Source organism: Camelus bactrianus, chromosome 1 (genome assembly GCF_048773025.1).
Source record: "Camelus bactrianus isolate YW-2024 breed Bactrian camel chromosome 1, ASM4877302v1, whole genome shotgun sequence".
Taxonomy (NCBI): Eukaryota; Metazoa; Chordata; class Mammalia; order Artiodactyla; family Camelidae; genus Camelus; species Camelus bactrianus.
Window position 1 is genome coordinate 69,170,292 of NC_133539.1, and position 26,913 is coordinate 69,197,204.

The 26,913-nt window shown below is 44.3% G+C and overlaps 1 long non-coding RNA gene and 1 other non-coding gene across 4 annotated transcripts in view; one reads left to right on the forward strand and one right to left on the reverse strand.

Moving 5' to 3' along the window:
• Positions 1 to 1,049: 1,049 nt before the first annotated feature.
• Positions 1,050 to 26,913, forward strand: part of LOC105072337 (uncharacterized) — a 41,864-nt gene continuing 16,000 nt past the window's right edge. The window contains exons 1-2 of one of the 3 annotated variants that reach the window (XR_835618.3): positions 1,050 to 1,446; positions 4,421 to 4,651. This is a non-coding gene — a long non-coding RNA (uncharacterized LOC105072337). Of the gene's footprint in view, positions 1,447 to 1,606; positions 2,305 to 4,420; positions 4,652 to 26,913 lie in introns of those variants that run through there. The other 2 variants (XR_012507732.1, XR_012507735.1) reach the window with 2 other exon arrangements.
• TRNAV-CAC (transfer RNA valine (anticodon CAC)) lies at positions 16,684 to 16,756 on the reverse strand. The gene has a single exon. It is a non-coding gene; the product is annotated as a tRNA-Val (tRNA).

The window sequence follows — 26,913 nt, forward strand, 5'->3', positions numbered from 1 at the left end:
CCCTGGAAACCGTTAAGAAAAGAAACAAGTGTAACTAGGAGATAAGAGGGAGAGAGTGAAACAGCACGTTGACTTTGGGGAAACACAAGACTCAAAGTGTTTTCTTGATTTTCCAACTTTTCCTCTGCCAAATACAAAAATAAGTAGCTACTTCTGAGGCACTCTCGTTTTAAAAATTTAATTAAACAAAATCAATGAAAACAATGCTTTGTTCTGCCGCAAGCGGCTCAGGAGTAGCTCCCTGGCAGACACTTTCTTCCCCTCCTGCTTAGGCTCAAACAAAGGCCTCCTGGCACCGGGATGAGACGCAGAACATTTAAGTCTCCACAGCTGGCCCCGGTCCATCTTGAGGGGACCCGGCAGCCAGGAAAGAGAAATAACGAGGATTATGAAAGGCTGGGAGAGTAAGGAATTACTAAATCTAGCTTTTCTCAAATGAATAAAGAACTCTTGAAAGGGATAATGGAAGGGTGCAGCTTTCAATCTGAATTACTTCCTTTGTTTAACTCTATTCTGCCTAAGGCCACTGCCTTTCCAGCCAACCACGGAATCCGGGTTCCGACTTTGGTTGTCGGCAGGGCTGCGTGCAGTGTGGGAGTTTGGAGACCCATATTCAATCCTCTCTCGGTTGCTGATTTCACTTGGTTTAAACTTGGACAAGTAGCTGAACTCTCTTGGCCTCCCTTTCCCTGCCTGTAAAATAAGGGGGCTCACTGGATGCTCTTGAGAGCCTCAACAACCGAGGTGCAGGGCTGGAGGACCCCCAGGGGCAGGTTAATATGCTGGCCGCAGCCCGACCTCTCCGCAAGCACACTTAGGCGGCGGTTCCTCGGCTTTCGCGCACACCACCCACTCCCACCACCTGACCGGCTTCCTTCTGCACCCACACCATCACCTAAGAGGCCAATTCATGACCCGCCCACCGCACCCCACCCCCAATCTCACTGCTGCCTGAACAGGTCTGATGAACGAAAAGCTGAGCTGAGCATACGTAAGCAAAGGAAAAGCAAAACAAACAAGAGGCCTCTCCGGACCTAGGAATTTCTCTCAAATGAACTCGGATAGAACTAAAAATAATAGCGTCCCCACCTAGAACAAGAGGCCTAGGCTGGCCTTTTTTGTAAAAACGCACAGCAAGCCAAAAGGGGCCAATGACACCAGGGCAGGCTAGACGCGGGGACCTACAGGGCAAAAGCTCAAGCGAAACCCAAGACCGCGCTGGGCGCTGTTTAAATCAGACTGTTCTTTCTGCAGGCTGAGGAGGCGCTCGCCGTCCCCAGCAGAGGCGGTGCAGGGACAATGGTGCGCTAGGCACGGTCTTTTTTTGGAGGAGGACCCACAGACCCTTAATTCAACCTCCATCTCTAAGAAACCTCCGGGAGGTGGACGCGAGAGGTTGTCCAGGTCACATCAAATCATGCACCGAGGACACACTCTTAGCTTGAGGTAATCTTTTTGTAGCTTCCTTCTCGTTTCACATTTCCCTTTTTAAGTCGTGCAGTTTGGTCTGATGCCCAAGTGGTACCTTTTAAATGTCTCTGTCGTCCTCCTCCAGCAAGTGGCGCCCCCAGCACCGCTCCCTCCCCGGCAGTTGAGACAATGGCCGGGTTCCGCAGGGCGGCTCCTAAGGGCTTGCGGTGAGCCCAGATGCCAGGGCTGGGCGCACGTGCGTTTGTTATGGTGCCTGTGCCCCCACCCCTGCCGCGGGCCTCCGTTTGTCTGTCTGAAATCCAGCAGGCAAGATCTGAAGGAACCTGGACTCTGCAAAGCACCTCCCTCCCCTGTTGACGATGGGGTGGAGAAAGTGGGGTTCCCGGGGGCCGCCAGCACGTGGGTTTGTTGTGGTTCGCAGGCTGGCTGAGCCGGAGAGAAGCCAGGGCGACCCCTCGACCCAGATTAATCCACAGATACCCTCTGTCAAAAGGTGGCGGGTCCACGCGGCTAAGGCTGCTGAGGGGTGCTTAACGCGGATTCCCTGCACCCTAGGCGCGCCCTGGGCCGCGCCGCTCCCCTCCTGCGCCCCTTCGCTCCGCTCCTCCCCGGGGCCCGCGCCGCGCCGCCGCCGGCCGCAACCCTACTCACTCGCAGCATTCTCGGCCGCCGAAAGCGGCTGCTCCGCCCGCTCCGCGCCCCAGCCGTCAGGCAGCGGGTTCCCTTTGTTAGCTCCAGGCAGTGCCCCAGGCGTCTTCCTCAGCTTGGCCCGGCCCAGGACTCCCCTCCCCCGAATGCCTCCAGACTCCGCGTTCGGCAGCGGCCGGGGAGCCCGGGAGCTGGGAGTCCCACGCGGGAGTCCCTGAACTGAAGGTGGGTCTGCTGGGGAGGAGCTGGGGACGGGGGACGGGGGGTGGAGGGGACGCGGGAAAGAGGAAAGAAGAGTGTGGCGGAGGGGCGGGGGAACCTAACCATCTCCGTTATGCAAATAGTCGGGAAGGCTAAGTGGGTCCCCCCCTACAACCCCCGCCACACGGTGCCCCAAACCGCCCCAGTCCTCTGGAGGTCGCTAACAAGCGGGCCTCGGGATTAGCGGTGCCTGGTTAGGTGGTGCACCTAACCCCCGCGTGATGCTGGGATCCTGCTCCCCACCCCCCAGGAGAGCTGGCCGAGGGGCAAGAGGGAGGGGCAAAGCAGTGGAGCAAGGGTCCTCAAATGCTGGCTCCACCTAAGCCGCACAGGTCCCGGAGGGTTGAATCCAGCACTCTCCGGCTTTTCATCCTAGCGAGCGGAGACTATAAATCCTGCCTCTGCTACTGACTGGCTGTGTGACCATGAGCAAGTAGCTTAACCTCTCTGAAGCCCCGAATTCTCGTGTAGAATATGAAACCAAAAAAAAAAAAAAAAAAAATCTATTTCACAGGGTATGGTAAGAACCTCCCAAAGTTGGGCGTGCTCAAAAACCGCAGATACAAAAGGGAAGGAGGGTCGGAGAGTCCCTACCGATGGAGATTTCCAGAGCAAGCAGTCTGCAGGTTGGTGGGTGGGAGGTCTCAAGTAGGGTGGTAAAGGGAGCGAGGTTGCTTCCTTCACTGGGGCCGATCTGAGGCTCCCAGGAAAAGGTGAGAGGAAGCCACTTTTTGAGCAAGAGCCCTCGCCCACACTGACCATTGCTGGTGGCCCCAGAACCACTTTCCTAAGACAGAAAACCGCCCTGTAGTAGGGCCAGAAGGTGCCTTGGTCACCATTGCAGTCCTCCTTAGAGAGTATATGATTACCAGAGACAATAATCATCTCCCAAAGGTCTATCGAGGGCCCACTTGGCATCTGGCTCTGTGGTAGGGGAGGGGAGACAGGGAGAGTGGAAAGTAGTCTGAGTCCCCTGGGAACACAAAGTTCTGTACACACTGGAGTGCTCCAAACCCAGGACCAGGGCTTTCTTTCCAAATCGAGGTGGCCTCTCCCCACCACCATCCTGGGAAAGGGGAGGTGGCATTCCTCATCTCATCCCCAACATCCTTCTTCCAAACACTGCTTCCCCCCCGACTCCAAGTCCTGGACCCCTCTTGCTCCCACTGCTGGCCCTTTGCAGCTGCTGAGGATTGAGTAGAAGTGTGTCCCCTCCCCTAAAAGAAATATTCAAAACAAATTTTAATTGTGTCCTAATTCAGAGAGTGATGTCTTTATTAATCGAATTTCATGGTTTTTTCTTTCTGAAAGATGTGAGGTGATTTGTTGTGCAATATAGTCTATTGATTAGGAAATTGCCAGATGGTATTTATTAAATATTTGTACTAGTTTGAAAATAGTCTCTCTAAACCCCTATGAGAACAAGCATTAAAAAAAAATAAATGAAAGGTTATCTGTTGCATTACAGTTAATATATATGGTACAAAGAAATCTCAGTACAAAGAGCTCCAATTGGAAAGGATGAAAAGCAGAGTGAATTCACATCTCCATGACCACCTAGCTGTCTGTTCTTGTGTAAGTGCCTCACACTGTAGATCTGGCAAATAGAAGGTGCTCAGAACAGTAAAATGTGTGAGTTAACGAGGAGAAGCAGACAGACTCTTACAAGACTGTTTCCGGGAGGGTGCTGCACAGACTTTATCCTGAGAAAACTGGAAACTTAAGATCTTGCGCAGGGGCATGACAGACCTCTTTATGTTTTACACCAATTCCTCTGACAGCGAGCATCCTGGAAAATGGATGACAGGAGCAGAGACCAGTATGGACACTGACATCAGTGAAAGTACAGCAGGTGCTGTGGCAAGGCCAGAGGGAATGAAAGCAGAATGTCCAAACCAGGGCTACCATCTGGGGAGCAGAAGCACTTTGCTTACTCTATTGTCTCTCCTCGTCATAAGACAGATGGTCGCCTTTACCCCACTTTATGGATGAGGAATTTGAAGTCACCTAGGAAATGGAAGAGCTAGAATTTGAACCCTCTTCTGCATTCATTGAAAGCCTTAATCGTTTCTGTCCTCAGCATCACTTGTGTGTCAACACTACTTAAGAACCGAGAATAAGAAACAGAGGAGAGGCTTTTCTAGAAGGTGGTCTAGTCCCCACTCCACAGTTCTTTTCCCCAGAAGAACTCCAGCCAAATGATGGGAAAGACAACGGACAGGCTCACTCTGGATTCTTGGCTCACAGGACCAAGGTGACCATGGATGACATAAGCCCAAGAAGTTCCTGGGGCTCCGAGGCAGATGAGCAGGTAAGCAGGGGCACCCCTGGCCAGTTTCTAGATGGGGAGCAGCTGTGGATTATTCGCTCAAGGTGGCTATGTCTTCAGTTGGGGCCTCCTACCCGAGAAGTCAGAGGCAGGAGGCTGGACCACAGTGTGGGGGACCATCCTGTCCTCCCCAGCCTGTTTATGAGCCTCCTTCACCCATTGTCTCTGAGGCCTCTGCCTTGACAGCTGGTTTTCCTTAGCAGTATGAATACTAACTCCCCCTGCCCTGCGCTGACCTCAGCCTTTGCCCATGAATAATATTTTAGGTGATGCCTTTCTCACGCATCACTTTAGGCAGTTTACTGGCTAATACAAATAATGCCCTACTTTTTAATGTTCATTTACAACAATCCACTTGCAAAGAATATTTTCATAGCACTCTTGAAGTGGAGGTTATTACAGAATCTGGTGGGAGGAAGAAAAGAGATGCACACAGTTGGAAATGCCCTTCTAAACCATTCATCACCCCGCTGTAGACGCTCACCAAAACCCTTAGATACCCTTAATGTGAAACCTTGAAAGAAAGGAAGGAAGGAAACACAAGTGAACTTATTTACAAAACAGAAGCAGACTTACAGACATAGAAAGCAAACGTATGGTTACCAGGGGGAGGAGAGAGGAGGGATAAATTGGGAGTTTGGGGTTTGCAGGTACTAAATACTATATATAAAATAGATAAATAACAAAGTCCTACTGTGGAGCACAGAGAACTATTTCAATACCTTGTAATAACATATTGAAAAGAAAATATATATATATATATATATGTAATTGAATGTCTGTGCTGTACACCAGAAATGAACACAACCTTGTAAATCGCCTATATTTCAATTAAAAAAAAAGACCCTTAGCCTTCCCAGTTCTTCTCTGCACCTTTCAGCACCTATTGTTCATTATAAAGGCGCTCAAGGTTAAAGGAACTGCTCTGTGGTCTATCTGCATCCCCTGACTTGGGCCTCAGTGCTGCCAATTTCAAAGATGAAGATACTCAGACACATCTAAGTCTGTAGAACCCAAGTCAGAAAATAGAAATAGAGTAACAGCATCTCTACTTTAAGCACCAGGGACTGCTCCTGCTGTCCCTACATGGATGGGCCAGTGGAGCAGGGAATGGGGCCAGGGGAAAGAACACTAGAGGGCAGAGGCTGGACACTAGAGACAGGCCTCGTGAGAGGACCACAGCCACAAGACGAGGAAACGGCTGGTACAGCAAGCAGTGGCCTGGTGGCTCTATGACCTCAGAGTGGGGAACGGGCCTGGTGTGATCAGGACAGGGGAGAAATGGACACGTGTGGGCGCATGGGTGGTTGGACTGTACATTACCCTGTCAGCTTCTGTCTGGCTCTGTCCTAGAAGATAAAAAGAGAAACCAAGTCTCTATTCTAAATTGCCTATGTTTTATTTTAGCAAATTATCTCTTGGTTCATAATAATTATAATTGCCATGTACTGACCATTTCCTGTGTGCAAGGCAGTCCCTGTGCATGTTCTCATTTAATCCTCACTTTAGGAAGGAGTATCATTCTAGAACCCTAGAGTGCCTAAGTCATCTTGAGCTCCTTCTCCTGTTCCTGCCTTAAGGCCAGTCTTAGCAGGAGATTAATGCTTGGGAGCTAAGGGAATGTCTACAAATCTCACTCGAAGAACATTAAAAAGTGAGAGACGTCTTTAAAGAAGTTTTCTTAAGGAGACAAAATGGTAACCCAAACATCTTGAGGCAAGACTTTCTAGATACTTGCTTACAACACCCCTCTCCCCAAAGTTCTGCTCCTGCCAGTCATCCTCTCCTCCTCAACACCCCTCGCCCTCCTGTGATGCTCTTCCAGCCCTTACCCCCTTCCCAGGTCCTCCTCTGTAGATGCCACCCTTAATTTTAATGTTAATTAATTTAACCTGTAATTAATTTTAATTAGCCTTTCTCAGTGACTCCAAAAGATATAAGAAAGTGGGAAGGAAGCTCCAGAAAGAAAGAGAGGAAGGGAGGGAGGGAGGGAGGAAGGAAAAATTCACAGGACGATAGACCTTTACTTTTGCAAATGGCTTGCATATGCATTCGCCGACTTGAGCCCTCTTCAGGCTCCCAATGACCTGTGAGGTCGGTGTGCCTCTTTATTATCCTCATTTACAGATGAAAACTCTGAGGCGCAGAGATAAATGAGATGCTTAAAGCCCACTAGTGAGTGTTGAGCTGTGCCTTGAAACCAAGGCCTCTTTCCTTCATACTGCATCTGTCCCCAAGGCTGCAAAAGACTGGCCAAGCCTGTCAAACTATTGGTGACACTTCATAGGCTGCAGCTGCCCAAACTGTTGCTCTTGCTGCCCTGAGGGCAAAACTCAAAAACTATGCCCAGAAAGCCAGATGCACCGGCAATGGCAGGAAATACAGGAGCAAAGGAACTCTGAGGACTCAAAGATGCTTGCAATGAATTCCCTCAAAAAGGTCCAGGAAATTGGTTTTTCCCAAGGGACTTGTACCGGAACCAAAGTGGAAGCTGCTTCCTGTGTGTTTAAGACCTGAGAATGACCTTCAGAATAACCTACAGGAATGATCAGACTTTGCACAAGAGAGCTTGTGGGCCACTGAAATGTTTGAAATTAACAAGTCGTTTGGGGGTGGGGGGAACAGTGATTGATGCCTATTGGTGATTTGTCCCAAACCTGCCTCTGTACAGCCTCATGTTTTTAAACATCTATTTTTAATAGTTGCTTTTTTTTTTTCTGATTTTAAAGATAAAATTTGCTCTAGGAAATTTAGAAAAGTCAGACAAGTATAAAGAGGCAAAAGGTGGGGATGGTAGGGTCGGGGACAGGGCGGAAATTGTCATCCCATCAGCCACAAGCAGAATTAACCTTTTGACCTGTTTTCTCCCAGTTGTTTCCTGTACAATTTTCTTTCCATTGAGTTGAGATCATAATGCATATAAGGGATATCCGGCTTTTGTATCCTATTTACAGTAGATCATATGCAGTTCCTATGTAGATCGAACAATAAATGTATTCATTCACTTCAGCCCTTACTAGGTGCAAGGCAAACATTCTTAGGCAAGTTATTAGTGGCTTATTGTACTGTTTGTTGGCTGAAAGACAGTTTAGTGGCTTGAGAGTACTGACTCTGGAGTCAGGCTGCCTGTTTGAATCCTGACTCTGCTAGCTCCTAACTGTGTGACCTTGGACAAATTAATTAACCTCTCTGGCTCTGTTACCTTACTTGTAAAATAAGAATAGTAGTATCTACTTCACAAAGTGGTTCTAAAGATTAAACGAATTAATTGCATGAAAAATGCTTAGGACAATACATGGTAAGCACAAGGTAAACGATAGCTATTAGCAATATATGAGTGCAGCATGAATTATTCAACCATTCTTCTGCCACTGGACATTAAGGTCATTTTCAATTTTTCCACTCTGATAAATAGTCTTGCAATAAACCATTTACTGCATGCATAACAGAAGAAAAAGTGGATTGAAAGTCCATTGTGAAGGGACTTGAATGCCAAAATAAGGCATGAAGAATTAAGAAAGTCAGGATAAATGATCCAGGAGAAAAATGTTTCTTGGGAAGTAGCATCTGATGAACTTCAAGAGATGATATTTAATTCTACTTGACGAACATTTATTGAGCCCTGTGGGCCGAGAAAGTGTCTAGACTAGGTCAGGGAACACCCAGACGAATAGAAGACACCAAGATGAAAAAAGGACAGGTTCCACCCTCAAGGAGCTTTAGTCAGATTTACAAAAATTTCACAATTGTTACCACTGAGAGGATGCTTTCACCACGATATATTTCTACCTATCACCCGTGTGGACAGAGGTTCCAGAATGCCTAATTTCAAATGACCAATGCAGCAGAAGGTCCAAGCTCGGTCGGTCCTCCCTCACCTCCTCCTTGGGAAGGCTTTGATCAAGAATGCCTGCTTCATGCGTGCTTAGCATGCACAAGGTCCTGGGTTCAATCTCCAGTACTTCCATTAAAAAAGAATGCCTGCCCCACAGAAGGGTGGGACCTTAGGAATGGCGGCCACTGAGCCACTGAGCTCTGCGTATAGTGTCAGCACACTGTAAATGCTCAGAAAATAAAGCTAACGGTTACTGAGCACTTACCTGCCAGGTGTTACATCAAGCACTTTTCAAATATTGTCATTGAACTTGTGCAGTAACCCTACTAGGGTGATACTATTAATTTTATTATTCATATTTTATAGACAAGGAAACTAAGAAGTAAGGAACAACCAGGGTCACACAAACAATAAGTGGTGAAGATGGATTCTGAACAGAGGCATCTAATTCCTGACAGCAGGCTAGTGGCCAGTGTTAGGTCCTGGTGACTCGGACACCCAAAGGGTTATGCCACTGTTTGTTGTGATTCAGCCACGTTTATTTTATGCATCTCTCCCCCAAAGACAGCTGATATTCAATGAAAGAAAAGCTACACATCACACAGGGCACCAATCTAGGAATCAACGGACTGAACTCTACTCCCAGTTCTCACGATTTAGCTTCTAGACCTCAGCCAGCACACTTACCTTTACTATTTTTATGACATGAGGGCAATTGGACTAAATAAGTTGTTTCCAAACTTGGCTGACCTTTGGAATCACCTACAGAAATCATTTAAAGTACAAATTCTATTCTCCCCCTAGTGGTGCTGGGGTTGGATCCTGGGTATCTGTAATTGTTAGCACGCTCCCCAGGCAATGTTGATGATCAGTAGGATTTGCCGACAAATCACTGGGTTACTTCTCGGGCTTTTTCTAGGTTGTCCCAGAGAAGCTCCTTCACAGGTAAAAAGCCGCCAACCATGCCTGAGCATGTAACACTCCACGACCGGTGGAGCCTCAAGCAAGGAACCCTTTGCCAAAGGATTATGAGCTTTAGACTGCTGAGACTTGGTGTAGCCTCAGCCACTATCTCATTGACCATCATCACCAATAGTTAACTGATCATTACTAGCTGGGCAATAACCTTTCCCAGGTCATATTTCCCCATGGCTAGGGTAGTTCCTAATGTTCAGATGCCTCCTGGGAACCTCCTTCAATTTTCCAACCCCTCTTTGTATAGGGTTCAGTGCAAAACCTTCAGCAGCTTCCCATGAGAAACCTAAGTGTAGAGCTGTAGCATTCCCCTACCGGGAGCTGGTGGGGAGATTGGTGATCTGAATTAACCAGTAACTACCTCTGCTAAGGTCTAAGTGTGTGGGCAATTAATAATCAGTTGGGAACACTGACAAAGTTCAGTGCGGGGAGTAGCCTCTGAATGATGCAGCATTAGCCATCACAGCCTTGGGGGCTGTCATAAAGCTCTCGACTATCTAGTTCATTAATTAGCAAGCAGGTGGTCAATAAAGCTAATAACAGCCTGCACCTGTCTAACCTAAATGGCTTAGAGCATCACAAGGCCATGACCTTGAAGGACTCAGAATGACTCCATCCAGAAGGCAACAACGCCAGGGCAGGCCCACCTAGGCAGAAGATGTGTGTGTGTGTGTGTGTTTGTGTGTGAGCATTTGGGGATGGGGAACACAGGCACTTGTATTAAGTACACATTATTGTATTCAAAGTGTTGTATCAGCATTGGCTTGGGATCCCGTCAAATGGACTGTAATTCCAGGGAGGCAAGGGACAGCATCTATCATCTCTCTTTGGCAGCTCCTCTGGGATGCCTTCCTCAAACTTACAGGAAGTATGAATACTAGGAAGCGCATTTCCTTGCCCAAAAGAGATGCAAAGTCACAAGTCCACATTCAGGAGGGATTTTTATTTGCAGAATCTGGGACTCATCTGGTGGTTGGGTTAGGAGAAAGGGGCACAGCGCACCTGTTTGATTTTAACCTACCCACTGAAATAGGCGTTTCGCACTTAGAGAACTTCCAAGGCACTTTCCTAATACGTCTTTCAATTGATCTCTATTTTACAAATAAATCAACTGAGACCTGGAGACCCAAATGTCCTGCCCAGGAGCACCTAGATAGTAAGTGGCAGGGGCTGGACTACATCCACATCTTCTGACTCTGTTGTAAATGCCAGTAAGGGGACACAGGGCAGCCCAGAAAGCATAGAGAGAACCAGAGACTTGAGAAAAAGCAGAAACGGCTGTAGTCCAGCCTCCCGTAAGGAGGCCCCTGGGAGGGATCGGGGCCGCTCATTATCGCCCGCCTTCCCTCAGTGGTCAGGGACCATTAGGCTGGCTTTTCAGCCTGTCTCTTCAAAGGGCTAAGCAAAACATATAAAGTGATAAATGGAGATTGTAGAGAATGGCCAGAAGCCTGTGGCATGTTGTTATTGTGGTTGGGAAGAAGGAAGTCCCTCTTTTGAGATAGATTTGTGTGAAGCTAGACCTCTGATAATACATTTCCTTCACCCCAGGGTTTTGGCCAAGAGGGGGAGGTGGCTTTACTGCTTCTTTTTTTTTCTTTTTTTTTCTTTTTTTCTAACGAGGAGGCTTTACTGCTTCTTGCATCTCAGGAGATAGAAGAGATGGTAGTTCTTACCACTTGATTACTGAGGTGAAATAGAGCATGTTAAGATTAGGATCTGGGTATTCCAGAATGATCTGGGAGATAATAGTGACTTCCTCAAATTACTGAATCAGGAACTAAACCATATGGTAGTAAATCCTCACAAAGACCTGGTGCAGTGTGCACCATTAAATGTATTTGGAAAGGAGATAACAGAGGCTTAAGGAGTTTGAATAATTGGCCAAAGGCCATGTGTCTCGTAACTGGCAGAGCAGGGAATTGAACCAACACGTATATGACTTCAAAGCCACTCTTTAACCACTATGCTCATCAGTTTTTCCTTGGAGGCAAAGTGATGTGAGGGTGACCTGACTCATCTCCCCATTATCTTTCCACTAGGACTTGCTTATACCTTTTCATTCCTTCAAAATGCCCCATTCATCTCGCTCTGCCTGCATGAACACAATATCTCCTCTAAGGTCTCATTCAATCCTGAGCTTCTCCAGGAAACTTTGAGTCCAAAACGATCTCTTCCTGAGGGGGAGGATATAGCTTAGTGGTAGAGTGGGTGCTGAGGTCCTGGGTTCAATCCCCAGTACCTCCATTTAAAGGAAGAAAGAAAGAAACCTAATTACCTGCCACCCCCATCCCACAAAATAAAAAAAAAAGTCTCTTCCTTCTCTAAAGTCTTATTACACTTGGAGAATTTCCTGAACCATGTTTTTTTTCACTCATTAAATGTATAGCTGAATACCCTTTCAAATTAAATGTATTCAGTATTTCGTAGAAACCCTCTTTGTCTTAAAAAAATAAATCCACAGATCAGAACAAATTTTCCTGTAATGGATTCAGAGAGGTGATCTGAATCAGTTCAGATAGCTTTCTCCTCACTTAGCCATTTCCCAAACTTGGATCCAAGATCACAGGGATAAAGCAGTGGGGGTCCCTCCTGGCTCCATCCATGGCAGGAAATAGACGTGCTCCTCTTAGCTGACATTTTCCTCTCTGATCCCCTCTGAGGTCTTTAATAAAATTCCAAAAGGGCCGTGCCTCTGCGGTGTGCCTCTCCACCGTGTTGATGAGGCAGCTCATTCCCTAAATAACTATTAAAACAGTAGCTAACTCCACTGTGGAGGCACTTCAACAGGCTTTGAGACTGAGCAAAGTAGAGTTTGCTGCCTTTTGCTAGGCAGGTGGCATTTAGAAAGGCCATTAAGCCCTCTGAGCCTATGAAACGGGGGTCCTTGAAGGATCAGCAATAATGCTGTTATGCCAGGCATCTAATGGGTACTCAAAAGATGGAAGCTATTATAATTATTAGACGTGAACCCAATCAAAAAACATGAAAAACCAACACTTTTTTTTAACGTATGGCCAATTTTAAAAACACACACAAATGTTTATGGTCTTATGTAAGAGGCCTCCTCCTCTTCCTTCATTTTCTTCTTTTTCTTCTTTTAATCCCTTTAAGAAGTAAACATTGTAATTATGATTATCTACTGTTACAGCTTGAATGCTTGAGTCCCCTGCCCAAATTCGTATGTTGAAAAAAAGCCTATTAATGCCCAAAGGGATGATATTAGGAGGTCTTGGGGAGGAGGGTGATTAGGTCATGAGGGTACAGTCATCATGAATGGGATCAGTGCACCTAAGAAACCTGCTTGAAAAGCTCCCTTGGCCTTTCTACCACACAAAGACACAGCAAAAAGATGAACATTGTTGGACCAGACAGCGGGCCCACATCAGACACTGAATCTGCCAGTGCCTTGATCACGGACCTCAGCCTCCAGAACTATGAGAAATTTCTGTTCTCAATAAGCCATCCAATCTATGGTATTTTGTTACAGGAGCCCAAACAGACTCAGATACCTACTTTATAAAAAAGACACAGGTCTGCGAGAAAATCAGCACTGCTGTTTAGCTTCTAAAGACACCTGCTCACATCCAGGCATGTTGAAAGAGAAGCAACATGAAGACAACTTTCTCATGTTTAGCCCTGAAATTATAAATCTCGGGCTGAATCAGAGAGCTGGAGGGCACAGGAGGTCTTGTGCTAGTGGTTGCTCTCCATCATGTGAGAAAAACCTAAGGTATTCCTGGGAGATTTTACTACACTTGTAGGATGTCAAAGATGATCTTTTTTCCCTCACGAGACACCAGAGAAACCACCCCTGCGTGGCACAGTGATGGAGCACAAAGAAAATCTGGACTCTAGATGCTCAGATCTCTTTTTGCTACCTCCCATCCACCAGTTTAAAGGCATTACTGAGCAACCCTTGGGCACTAGCTATGTGCTTCTTGAGGGTGGAAGGCAGGAGACAGGGCCCCAGCCCTGCAGGGGCTCACAGGATGCAGAAGCAAGAGTTACCCACAGACAGCCATGAAGGAGCAGCTCAAGACCTTTATGATCCAAAACTTAGAGGGGCACCCAGGCTGTAAGTAAGCTCTATACTACAGGAGGTGTATTTGCTTTGCTCACTCTTCCATCTCTAGCCCCTACAACAGTCTGGCTGAGAAACATATATAATTCTTAATACAATTAATGGACTCTGGAGCCACAGTAACTGGAATTGAATCACAGGTCACCCAAGGAATAGCTGAGCAAGCTTGGGCAAGTTACTTAGTGTCTCTGTGCCAGTCACAACCTTCCCAAAGGTAAAACATCAATAGTATTGCAAAAGATGAAATCAGATAACCCAGTGTAAACTAATATTTTTAAATGTCAGCACAGAGTAAGTACTCAATGGACGTTAGCCATAATTATTATATAAGTAATCACACTATGAGAGAAAAATTATTATTTGATGAACATTTATGTATACCTACTTGATGCCATTAAATGATATTTAATGAATGAATGGATGGATGAATTAATGCAACTGAAATGAGAGAATAAAGGGAGTTTTGCAGGCTGATGAGCTCAGGGAAGGTTTCAGAGTAGAGGCCAGACCTGAGCTAGCATTTAAGGAAGTATAGGCTCTGACTAGGATGAAAGAGGAAGAAACAAAAATGTTTACACTTTCAAAAGATCTATTAAACAAAAACATGTTTAACGCTGATTATTATTTTTGTCTGCAAAATATTGGAAACAGCCTAAATAGCCACTAAGACAATCAAATACAATTTGATGAATTCATAAAATGAACCACTTTGACTCCATTAAAATGATACTTTCAAACAATACTTAATGACGAATATGCTCAAATAATAATGTTACCCCCCCAAACCACACACATTATAGGCAATTTGCATATAAAAAGAAGAAAAGGAAATTACCAAAATGTTAGAAGGAAGGACTATGGATCATTTTGTTTCTTTCAATCTTTTTTAATTTTTCAAATTGTCTACACTGGGCATGTATTATTTTAATACTTTGTTTTTAACTGTGGTAATGGAGAATATAAAATCGACCATTTTGACCATTTTCAGGTCTATAGTTTGTTTCTCTTAATGTTTTTTTAATGGGAGGGAGGTAATTTTAGGATTTATTTGTTTGTTCATCTATTTATTTTAAACAGAGGTAGTGGGGATTGAACCCAGGACTTTGTGCATGCTAGGCATGCACTCTACCACTGAGCTATGTACAGTTCAATTAATAATTTTTTTTTTTATGTCTTCTGGTATTTTTCTCGGGTGAAGAAGGTCCCCAGGCCTGGGACCCTATCCACAGAGTCATCCTCTCAGGGTAGCCCAATCAATACCATGGATGGAAACATGGCCTCTGTTGTGCCCAAACATCCAGCCCCTCTGCCCTGGTAAACACCATCATGATTTTGGAGCATGTAGCTGCCTGCTGAGGGTTGGCACTTTCGTCCTCCAGTGTGGGGAATCTTTCTTCCCTAAAGTCAGGGTGTGAACTGGCTTGTCGTGTCTGGACAGTGAGGGGCCTCCCCCATTCCCCATCCTCTTCATTTTGTCTGTGACACTGCTCCACCAAATACGGTTTTCAGGCATTGCTTCCAAAGCTCTCCAATCTGTGGAGTCCCTCTTGGGCTCCAGAACCCCCTTCCCTGACCGGAATTCCTTTGTGCCTCCTGGAAAGTATAAAAAGCAGGAATGTGGAGACTCTTCACCTAGTTCTGAAGGCTTTGCCTCATGCTGCAGCTTGCATAATGAATCACCGCACAAAGGAGAGAGAACACCTTGTGTAACAGAAGCCTGGCCAGAGGGAAGAGCTACCTGGCCACAGGCCTGTGTGTCTGCTGCATGCCCAGGTCCAAGGGGGAAATGCCAGCCTTGAGGTGGCCCTTCAGTTTTCCTGTGATTCTACCATTTCTTATATCCATGCTCTTGTGTATTCTGGAAATTAAGCCCTTGTTGGTCACATTGTTTGCAAATATTTTCTCCCAGTCTGTAGGCTGTCTCTTCTTTTGTTTATGGTTTCCTTTGCTGGCAAAAGCTTATACATTTGATTAGGTCCCATTTGTTTATTTTTGCTTTTATTTCTATTACCTAAGGAGACTGACCTAAGAAAACAGTGCTGTGATTTACGTCAGAGAATGTTTTGCCTTTGATCTCCTCTAGGATTTTTATGGTGTCTTGACTTATGTTTAAGTCTTTAAGCCATTTTGAGTTTATTTTTGTGTATGGTGTAAGGGAGTGTTCTAACTTCAATGACTTACATGCAGCTGTGCAGCTTTCCTAACACCACTTGCTGAAGAGATTGTCTTTTCTCCATTGTATATTCTTGCCTCCTTTGTCAAAGATTAATTGACCATAGATGTGTGGGTTTATTTCTGGTCTATTCTGTTCCATTGAACAATATATCTGTTTTTATGCCAACACCATGCTGTTTTGATTACTGCAGCTTTATAGTATTGTTTGATGTCTGGAAGGGTTATGCCTCCAGCTTTGTTCTTTTTCCTCAGGATTGCTTTGGCAATTCTGGGTCTTTCATGGTTCCATATGAATTTTAGAATTATTCTAGTTCTGTGAAAAATGTCCTGGATAACTTGATAGGGATCACATTAAATCTGCAGATTGCTTTGGGTAGTATGGCCATTTAAACAATATTAATTCTTCCAATCCAAGGGCATGGGATATCTTTCCATTTTTTAAAATCAACTCCAATTTTCTTTATAAATGTTTTATAATTCTTAGCATAAAATTCTTTTACCTCTTTGGTCAGGTTCATTCCTAAGTATTTTTTAATGTGATTTTAAAAAGAGATTATTTATTTACCTTCCCTTTCTGATATTTCATTGTTAGTGTAAAGAAATACAACAGATTTCTGCATGTTAATTGTATCCTGCTACCTACTGAATTCATTTCTCAGTCCTAGTAGTTTTCTATATATAGTATCAATCATCTGCATATACCCCTTTTGATTTGGATACCTTTTACTTCTTTTTCTTGTCTGATTTCTATGGTTAGGACTTGCAATACTATGTTGAATAGAAGTGGTGAGAGTGGGCATCCTTGTCTTGTTCCAGATTTTAGCAGCCAGGCTCTGGGTTTTTCATATATAGCCTTTTTTTTCTTTTTTTCTTTTTTTTTTTTTTTTTTTTAGGTTTTTTTTTTTTTTGGTGGGCGAGGTAATTAGGTTTATTTATACTTTTTGAGGGAGGTATTGGGGATTGAACCCAGGACCTCATGCATGTGAGGCACACACTCTACCACTGAGCTATACCCTCCCCCATAAATAGCCTTTATTATGTTGGGATATGTTTCCTCTATACTCACTTTGGTAAGAGGTTTTATCATGAATGGATGTTGAATTTTATCAAGTGCTTTTTCTGCATCTATTGAAATGATCATGTGGTTTTAAGCTTTCTTTTGTTAATGTGATATCCAACACTGATTGATTTGCTTATGTTGAACCATCCTTGTGACCTTGGGATGAATCCAACTTGATCATGGTGTATGATTTTTTTTATGTGTTGTTGGATTCAGTTTGCTAATCTTTTGCTGAGAATTTTTGCATCTATATTCATTAAAGATACTGGCCTGTAGCTTTCTTTTTTGGTATTATCTTTGTCTGGTTTTCATATCAGGCTGGTGGTGGCTTCACAGAATGCCTTTAGGAGTGTTCTCTCCTCTTTCATCTTTTGGAAGAGTTTGAGAAGGACTGGTATGAGCTCTTCTTTGTATGTTTGTTAGAATTCCCCAGTGAAGCCATCTGGTCCTGGACTTTTGTTTGCAGGGAGTATTCTTCACTTCATAATCTATTTCATTTCTAGTGAATGGTCTGTTCAAATTATCTATTTCTTCTTGATTCAGTTTTATAATCCTTTTTGTTTTTTTGGCTTTTACAATTTAATGGTTTTTATAATTCCTTAACCTTAACATGGGAGCCAGACAGCAAGTAATAATAGCAAACATTTACTGAATATTTACCATATGCTTACTGTTCTAAGCTCTATACAAATATCAATTTATTTAATCCTGTCATAACCCCATAAACTAGAGTCTATTATGAGCCCCATTTTACAGAGGAAATGAAACACAGAAGTTAACTACCCGAAGCCCCAAAGACAGCAAGTCATGAAATCAGAATTTAAACCCAGGCTGTCTGGCTTCCCAGCTCATGTACTTCACCCCACCCTTCCTTACAGTTCATGAGCATGGGAAGTGGCCAGGGCAAGATAATAAGGGATGAGCAGAAATCCCGAAAATGAGAGTGGGGACGCCCCTATCTCCACCAAGGCATTGAGCTTCTATTTCTTTAAATAAACTTAGTGCAGCCAAGCAGAGCCCCTTTGAGGGTCAATGCGCAGACTGCTGGGCCCAGGTTGGGCCCTGCTTTAGAGCGGTTTAAGGAAGCAGCCAGTATCCCAACATCCCTTGTGGTGAAGCAACATTCATCTGAACATCAGTAGTCCCTTAGATTACGCTAGGTTTTTAAAAATTTATTGTTGTTGCTGTTGTTGTTTTACTTATAAACAACAGATTATGGAATATAACCTGATGGCTATTTTTGTTTGTTTGTTTGTGTATTATTCTGACATATAGGTCCACTGGGAAATATCTATAAATCATGCTCACAAGTAATTTACTTTTCTGAATTGTGGGAGTTGGGTCATTTTTTGCTTTCTTCCTGGTAATTTTCTATAGAATATATAGCACTTGGGTAAAAAGAAAAAAAATTGAGAAAAAAAAATGAGGAACTTGTGTGAGTTCACATGGCTTGAAGTTGGGATGTGAACTCATGTCTCCTACACTTTAAGAACCACACAGTTAATCATTTTGTTTTCTTACCTCCTGCACCCTGGAGTAAAGGAACTCAAAGTCTTAATGTGAGTAATAGATAAATATGCTAGAAATGATGATGTATTTGAAGTGCCTGACACCGTGTCCAGCAAATAATAAATAGTCAATAAATATTTGTGGTTATCATAATGGTAATTATTATTATCATTCACTGCTACTATAGTACCTTATTAGAAATGCTATAATGAAATAAGTATATGATGGTAGAAAACGTAGAGGGCAAAATCCTGCTAACCCAAAAATGTAGTCAAGGAATGCTTCCTGGAAGAGGTGATGGAAGGTGACTTTTAAAGAGTAAGACTTAGCCAGGTAAGAGGTGAGGAGAGCAGGGCCTTCCAGGCAAGGGAAGAGCATGATGGATTAAAATAACTGGTGGTGCTGGATTGAATGGCATGTGGAAATGTGGCTGGAGAATAGGTGGGAAAGGTAATTCACTGTTAGATCAGTGATGACCTCCTATGCCACACTATGCTTAGGAATTCGGACTGCTTAAAGTCCACGGGAACCCCCTAAAGGGTTCGAAGCAGAGGAATGTCTCAGTAACATATGCCTTTCTAAGACCGAATTGGCTGCCATGTGGAGGACTGGTTGGAAGAGACAACTCTAGAGACTGGGTGCTGGTTATGGTAACTGCAATAGTCCGAAGAACTGACAGGCCCTAAGGCAGAGGCAGTTGGTGGAGAGCTGTCCAGGGCCGTGCTTCTCAAAGTGTGGTCCGCAGACCAGTAGGGGTCCCTGAAGCGCTTTCTGGGGAACTTTGAGATCAAAACTATTTGCACAATAACATTAAGGCAATATTTGGCTTTTTCACTGTGTTGACGTTTGCACTGATAAAACAAAAGCGAGGATAGGTAAAACTGCTGGTGTTAGGACAATCAAAAATTCACTGAAGTCCACTAACAGTCACACATTCTTCACCACCATGCACCCACAGAGAAGAACAAGTCAATTTCTCTTTAAAATGTCCATGATGAAGCAGTAAACATTACCGATTTCATTAACTCTTGACCTTTGCGTTCACCCCTTTCTAATTAACACTCATATGATGCAAGAGGAAGCATACATAAACCACTTCAGTTGCAGTAAGAAATAAAATTGTTGCCTCAAAGAAAATTACTTTTGCAAGTGAGTTGCAAGCCAGACTGACCACTTTTTTCATGGAACACTATTTCCACCTAAAAAAACCCAAAAAAACAAAAACTAGTAAACTCATGTTATTCAGATTTGAATACTGGGGAGACATTTTCTTGAAATAAACAAAGTAAAACTGCCACTTCAGGGAAAACAACTTTTCCTTGTTTTTGTTTTAGTATTTGTTACTAGGTGTGCTTATTGCTGATGCTGAAATTTGAGTTTTCAGGCAAAAATTAGAACTCTGGAAAACTTGTTTCCACCACTGTGAATGTGACAGCTTCCCAATTCTTTAAGATTTTTCTGATGCAGTTGTTGCTCTGGGTTGAACTGTTCCCCCGCCCCCCAAAAAAACATGTTAAAGTTCTATTCTTGGTACCTGTGAACATGAGCTTTTTTGGAAATAGGGCCTTTGCAGATGTGAAGTTAAGAGGAGGTCATACTGGATTAAGATGGGCTCTAAGTCTGATGACTGGTGTCCTTACGTAAAAAGAATTTGGATAAACAGGCACAGACAAACACATGAAAGGAGGCCACATGAAGATGGAGGGAGAGATTGAAGCGATGCAAGTACAAACCGAGAAACGTCTGTTCAGCAGCCGTTGCAGTGCTTTGTTACAGCAGCCCTAGGAAACTAATACAGTGGTGCTAACATCAAATGTGATTATTGGCATTGCAGAGGGAAATGTGTCAATATCTGAAAGATGTGCATTACTCAGTGAAGCGATATTTCTGAAAGCTCGATGTATAATGTCACAAAATCATGGATGGCTGAAAGACGCATCTGAAGTGTAAAATAACCAATAGATTTTAATAAAACAGTACAAAAAGTTTACTATAAGGTTTCAGAATTCACACTGCTGTGAAGCTTTAAGAAAGTAATTCTTGTGCTCTGGTGTAGTATCAAAGAAAACTATCTACAATTATCTGAAAAAGTTATTAAGGCACATACACACTCAGGACCCCGCAGGACAGCGGAGGTAGAGGTTAGGGTGATGTGGCCACAAGCCCAAGAAAGTCTGGATCCCCCAGCAGCTGGGAGAGGCAGAAAGGACCCTCCCCTAGCCCCTGTGACATCCTGATGTCAGAATTCAGGCCCCAGAGCTGGGAGAGAGTACATTTATGTTGTTTTAAGACCCTCAACCCCCACAAAAAAACCTCACTTTTCTATCTACTTACCAGTGTGAAGCTGGATTTTCTCCGTATACTTCAACTAAAATAATACATTGCAACAGATTGAATACAAAAGCAGATACGGGAATCCAGCTCTCTTCTGTTACGCCAGACATTAAAGAGATTTGCAAAAATCTAAAACAATGCAACTCTTCTCATTAGTTTTTTTGTTTGTTTGTTTTGGAAAATGGAATTATTTTCATAAAAATGTTTTATTCATGTTAATGTGATGGGACTACTGTTATTTTAAATAAATATTTCAAAATTTCTCAGTTTTAATTTCTAATACACTAACTATCTCTAAATACAGCTCATAGACATAGAAACTTTGGGGGTCCTCAATGATTTTTAAGATTGTAAAAGGATTTGGAGACCCCAAAATGTCACTAGTTTAAGAGGTAGAAACAATAGGATTTGGCAAATGATTGGTGGGGATTGAGAGAGAAGAGTTTTCTCCCGATGGGGAGAAAAGAGCAGGCTTTTAAGGAGCGATGGTGTGTTCAGTCTTGGAAATGCTGAGTTTAAGTTGCCTGAGGGGTGCTGTGGTGGGACAGACCATTAAGCAAAGATCTGTGGGTTGGAATACAGCTGTCTGAATATAGTGAGTTCATACAGCTGCCGTAATTGAAGGCCCAGGCAAGAACAGTGTTCCGAAAGGAAAGAATTGCCCTGAGAAGAGGGCCCAGGATGGAGTCCAAGCTGACCCCAATTTGAGACACAGCGAGAGTGCCAGCTCGAAACCAATCTGAGTCAGAAAGAGCATCCAAGGGCGAGAGAAACCTCGCAGGAAGGGATGTCAGAGAAAGAGAGCAAGACAGAATTTTCAAGAAGAAAGGGGTCAATGGCAGCAAATGTATAAAGATACCCACCGGGTCGTTACTGACCAGCTAGGAGCAGTTCTAGGAAATAGAAGTCGTGGAGCAGCAGGGATGGGCTGCTCTTTAACGAGCTTGAGGTCAGGTGGAAGTTAGGAGAGTCATATGTGTGTGGGAGGACGGCCAGAGGAGAAGCAGAAATTCAAAATCCAGGGAAGTGACATATAAACCATAGGACAAGATCCCCCAAGAAGGCCAGAGGGTAGGATTTTCCAGTGCTCAGGAGACAGTGGGGTGTAGAAGGCCAGCCGGTAAGGGCTTTGGAACCAAACTATCTGATTCAGTCTTGCTGTTGCCATTTGCTAAGTGCAAGAGACTGAATGTTTGTGTCCTCCCCAAATTTATATTTCGGAACTCTAATCCCCTCTAATCCCCGATGTGATGGTAGGGCTTTGGGGAGATAATTAGATGATGAATGAGGGTAGAGCCCTTATGATAGGATTAGCACCTTTTTAAGGAAATAGAGGTTGCTCTGCTCCCTCCCTCCATCGTGTGAAGACACAAGGAGGAGACGGCTGTCGGCAAACCAGGAAACAGGTCCTCACAGATGCCAAATGTGCCAGAGCCCTGCCCTGGGACTTCCTAGCCCCAGAACTGTGAGACGCATACCTGTGCTGCTGAAGCCACCCAGTCTATGGCGTTTTGTTATCACAGCAGGAGCTAACTGAGGCTCTAGAAAAGGGACTGGACAAGCTGCTCAAGTTCTCTGTGCCCTAATTTCCTCTTCTCAAAATACAGACAGCAATAGCATCTACCTTCAAGAGTTGTTTATGAAGCCAGCACGAGTTAATACACATCCAGGATTTACTGTGCTGCCTGCCAAATGGGAAATGCTTGACCCGTGACCGTCACTGCTGAGACTGAAGAAAGGGGAAATGCTGGCATCCACAGTCCAGCAAAGTTCCTAGAAGGGCTGGAGGGACAGAGTGGAGCTGGCTCCTGCCTGTTGTCCCCAACTTTCTCTGGAGTACATACAAGGTGGTGAATGGTCCAGCTGAAATTTAAGGAGGTTGGCGTAATTCTAAATTATGATTCAGTGGGACTTAAACACAAAATTGTTTTCTTTTTCAATTATTCTCTGCAACCACATTCTTTGAAGTCCTTTTTTCTGGTGTATTAAAAGGTAGTTTAAAACTTCAAACTCACCTGTATCAGAACTGGGATTCTGATGATGACAGATACTTCCAGTGAGGGGTGGCCAGGAGGGAGGGCGAGAAAGGAGAAGGTCACTCTCTGTAACCAGCTTTTGGGTCATCCTTGGTGTGGTCACTGCCTCTCTGGCTGACACTGACTGGCCCACCTGTCCTCTGTGTGGCAGGTGTCTGGGGCCAGGCGGCCATGGGCTCAGGTGGGAACTCTTCCAAGGGCCCCCAGATGGGAGACCCAGCTTGGCTCAACTAATCCATCCCACCACTGCTCTCATCCAGCAGCCAACTCCTCTGTTAGGTAACCTGGCCCATCTCACAGCCCTCCAAGGCAAGGTGCCAGCCGGGCATGTCCACTTGACCTTCACCAACTCAAGCAGGATACTCTGCTGTCTCCCTTTGACAATCCCCCATCTCTCCACCACCCTCTCTCCTCCTCAGGCTTGGTAGGGGGAGGGGGTGTTTGTGGTGGGTGCTGGGGCAGCAGGGTTGGTTCTCCCACCTCTTAATAAGCCCTGGAAAGACAGCTGTACCTAAATCCCCAGCTCTCTTTAGAAAGGGGGATTTCCACCACCTGTTGTTCTCAGCTGTGGTCCCTGGTGCCTGAAGCAACAGGAAAAGCCTCCCTCCACCTGTTAAATACCTGGTAGGAAGTGGGAAAGGTGTTGGCTGAGCTCAGAGCTGCAAGAGATGAGCTTAGATAGGTAAACAGGCCAGATCTCAAGTTCCTCCCCATCCCCGACCCATCATCACAGGCTGGGTGTTCCAGAAGTAGACACTGACATGGAATTTGGGTATGCACTATGTCTGGGGGGATTGACACCTATGAAAGAAAGAGGGAGGATGCAGAATCCAGTTAAACTGCAATGGAGGATTGTTGAACTGTCAAAGGCAAACAGCAGAGTATCCTGCTCGCCAAGGTGGGAAGCTCTGGGTCCAGGACTGTCTGTCTCTGTCTCAGATCAGGCACAGATGTCCAGGGCTCTGTACCTCCCTTCACTTAGTCGCTGGACACAGGCTGCCCTGGAAGGGAACGGCTACCCATGAGGTTACTCTACAGCTGAGGCCGAGGCTGACAGCACTGACCACTGGAGCCTGTCCACTGAACAATCCTGCAGCCAGACAGCCAGGCTCCCCTTGGAGGGGGATCTAGACCACGCATTTCCATGACTACCATCCCGTGCTCCCCTCCAGCCGCCCCCTAGCTTCAGCTTTGGGGGCTTTGTGGTCAAATCTGCTCTTTCTAGCCTGCCTCTCCCACTTCCGTACAATCTGACAGCCCAGGAGGCTTGCCAGCAGGGCTTTGGAGAAGGAAGCAGGAAGGTCTTTAGACTTTAGAAATGCTGTTTATCTGTAATTGTAGCTCCAGGCATCCATAATTAGGAAGGTTAATTTACTTCTAAAGAAATTGCATAACACCTTCTCCAGGAAGAGACGTTTTAAAGATTTTCTACTGTGCTCCGTGGTATCTGACTCCTACCCCCACTTGAAATAATCTAAAATCAAGAGAGCTGACCATCAAGAAGATAGGTTCGTCTTGGACATCCCCTTGCTTATTCAGATTTTGGGCTAAATCTGACCAGGTTTGCCCTTGCCCAGGAAAACTCGAATTAAATTAGAGGTAGGGTTTGAGGAATAGTATATATGATTATTTTCAAGACTCCTGGAGGATCATCTTAAGAATCCAGAGACCAGCATGTGGCCAGGTGTCAGCAGGAGCTCTGTAAATGTTTGTTGAATGAAACTTCTGCACAAATCTGACAAAACTTATTGGTGATGATCACAGTATTCAGTTAACCACCCCACCCCTGCTCATTCAATTCCTGTTAAAGGGGAAAGCAGATTTTATTTTTAGAAAAGTGGCTAGGCAGGCAGCTAGTGAGAGAGAGAGGAGGAGGGGAGGACTGAGGCATTTCCAGAAAGATAGTTTCTGATTTCAGTTTATGACAGAAAGTCTTATGGAAAAGCCCAGGGCTCTTGTTTAATTGTGGATGACCCTGAGTTCGTTATATTCAGTATATGAAGAGATGATGAGTTGCTAAAGAAAAAGAACAAAAAGTGGAGCATTAAGAGGATCAGGACTGAGGGGGTGAAGTGGGGTAGAGGGAGGGAGGCAGGTGCAAATGTACATACAATGGCCAAGGTAGGTAGGTGTCCTTGAAGAAGGGAGTTGGAGAAAATCTCAAAGGTGAAGATCACTAGACATCTGGGAGAGCGCAGCCCCAGAGCTACAGGACAGCCCTCAGCTTGGAGCCTCCTGGTGCAGTTTGCAGCAACATGGATGCTCCTGGAGAATGTCATTCTAAGTGAAGTAAGCCAGAAAGAGAAAGAAAAATACCATATGAGATCGCTCATATGTGGAATCTAAAAAACAAAAACAAACAAACAAACAAACAAAAACAAAGCGTAAATACAGGACAGAAATAGACTCATAGACAGAGAATACAGACTTGTGGTTGCCAGGGGGGTGGAGGGTGGGAAGGGATAGACTGAGATTTCAAAATTATAGAATAGATAAACAAGATTATACTGTATAGCACAGGGAAATATACACAAAATGTTATGATAACTCACAGAGAAAAAAATGTGACAATGAGTGTGTATATGTCCATGAATGACTGAAAAATTGTGCTGAACACTGGAATTTGACACAACATTGTAAAATGATTATAAATCAATAAAAAATGTTAAAAAAAAAAGAAAGCAAAAAGAAAAAATATTAACCACTGCTAATATTTTGTTGGAAATCTTTATAAATATCTCCCTAAACACATGCACATAATGTTAATTTTATAATATACATATTAAAATTTTACATGTGTATATAGAGAGAATATGCACATACTCCATATAAGTGTAATATCTATATATTTCATGTAAATGATATAACATTTTCACTAAAAATACAGAAATTTTTCATGTCAGTGACTATAGAACCACATTATCCTGATTACTGCTTACATCGTACTCTGTTTTGTTAGAGCTACTAGAAATTATGAACTAATTCTCTATTTTGGGCATTTAGGCTATTATCCAATCATTGCTACAGTGAACAACCTTGCATATTTATGTACATCAAGGTTAACATATTTTTAGTGGAATGATACATTTTGATTAATCAGTTGGCTGTTGAACTAACCTCAGGGTGACAAGCTCTTCCTGAGAAAGGACATGTAGTCATTGCCTATTAGACCCATTTTCCTCCCTCTGTCCTGGCACAGTTTTCAACATAAGAAATTTTTCCCTCGTCTCGTCCTCATCCCCAAGTCTCCCAGGTTTGTCCTGGGCCGACTGGGCAACATCACCCTCTCAGTGGGTAACAACGGGGATATCGTTGAAATTATAACTGGTACCTTTTCCTTCCCTCTCTGAGCTTTTGTGATGTTGTTACGACCTGAAATATTCTCCCTGGGCTGTTTCTTAGAAACACAGACATTTCACCCTGAGCTCCCAAACACCTGAGGCTTGTAGCCCCTTTCACCCGCCACTCCGCGTAACCGACTGCATATACATATTGAGGTTACTGTGTCGTACAGTGGATTCTTGTCATTGAAGAAGGTAACATCGAATGTGTCATCTAGTCACTGAGAGTGTCAAGTCCATTCAACGTCATCAGTAATTGGCATTTTGCTGGGTACCAAGATCTCCCCCTGTAGATCCTATTGTATGTCATTGCAGTTGAGCCTCAATTTCCTCATCTGTACATGAAGAAGTTTGGGCAAGATGATTCCTGAAGTCCCTATTACACTTAAGGCCATAAAACTGAATGGACTCAGCTAAACAAACGGATGAGCACGTTACTTGAGGGCAAACTTCTTATGGCTTAATTGGAAATCAGAGCTATAAATTGGTGTGACCTCACTAACAGCTCAGGACCACAGAGAGAGAAGTGTCGCAAGGACATCTGGAGTAATTATGACAATAGCACAGCTGAAGGAAGCTCTGAGGAGACAGGTATTGAAGAGGTAAGAGGTGGCGAGGAAATGTCAGCCTCAGCCTATTTACAAAGAAGAAATTTTACCCTGTATCCTGTCTCCAGTTACATCTGCAAGGTTTCAGGTTCCCTGGGCTCTTCGCTTCGGTACTCTGTCCCCAGATCACCCTGGCTATATTTGAATTGTCAGTCTCTTTCCATCCTGCCCCCTACTCAGCGGACTCCCCTGCATGATTGGGCTAGAATGCAGTCACACAAATGAAGTTCCTCCCACAGAGGAACCTGGATACGGCAGTGCCCAACAGGAAGAGACAGATCTGACAG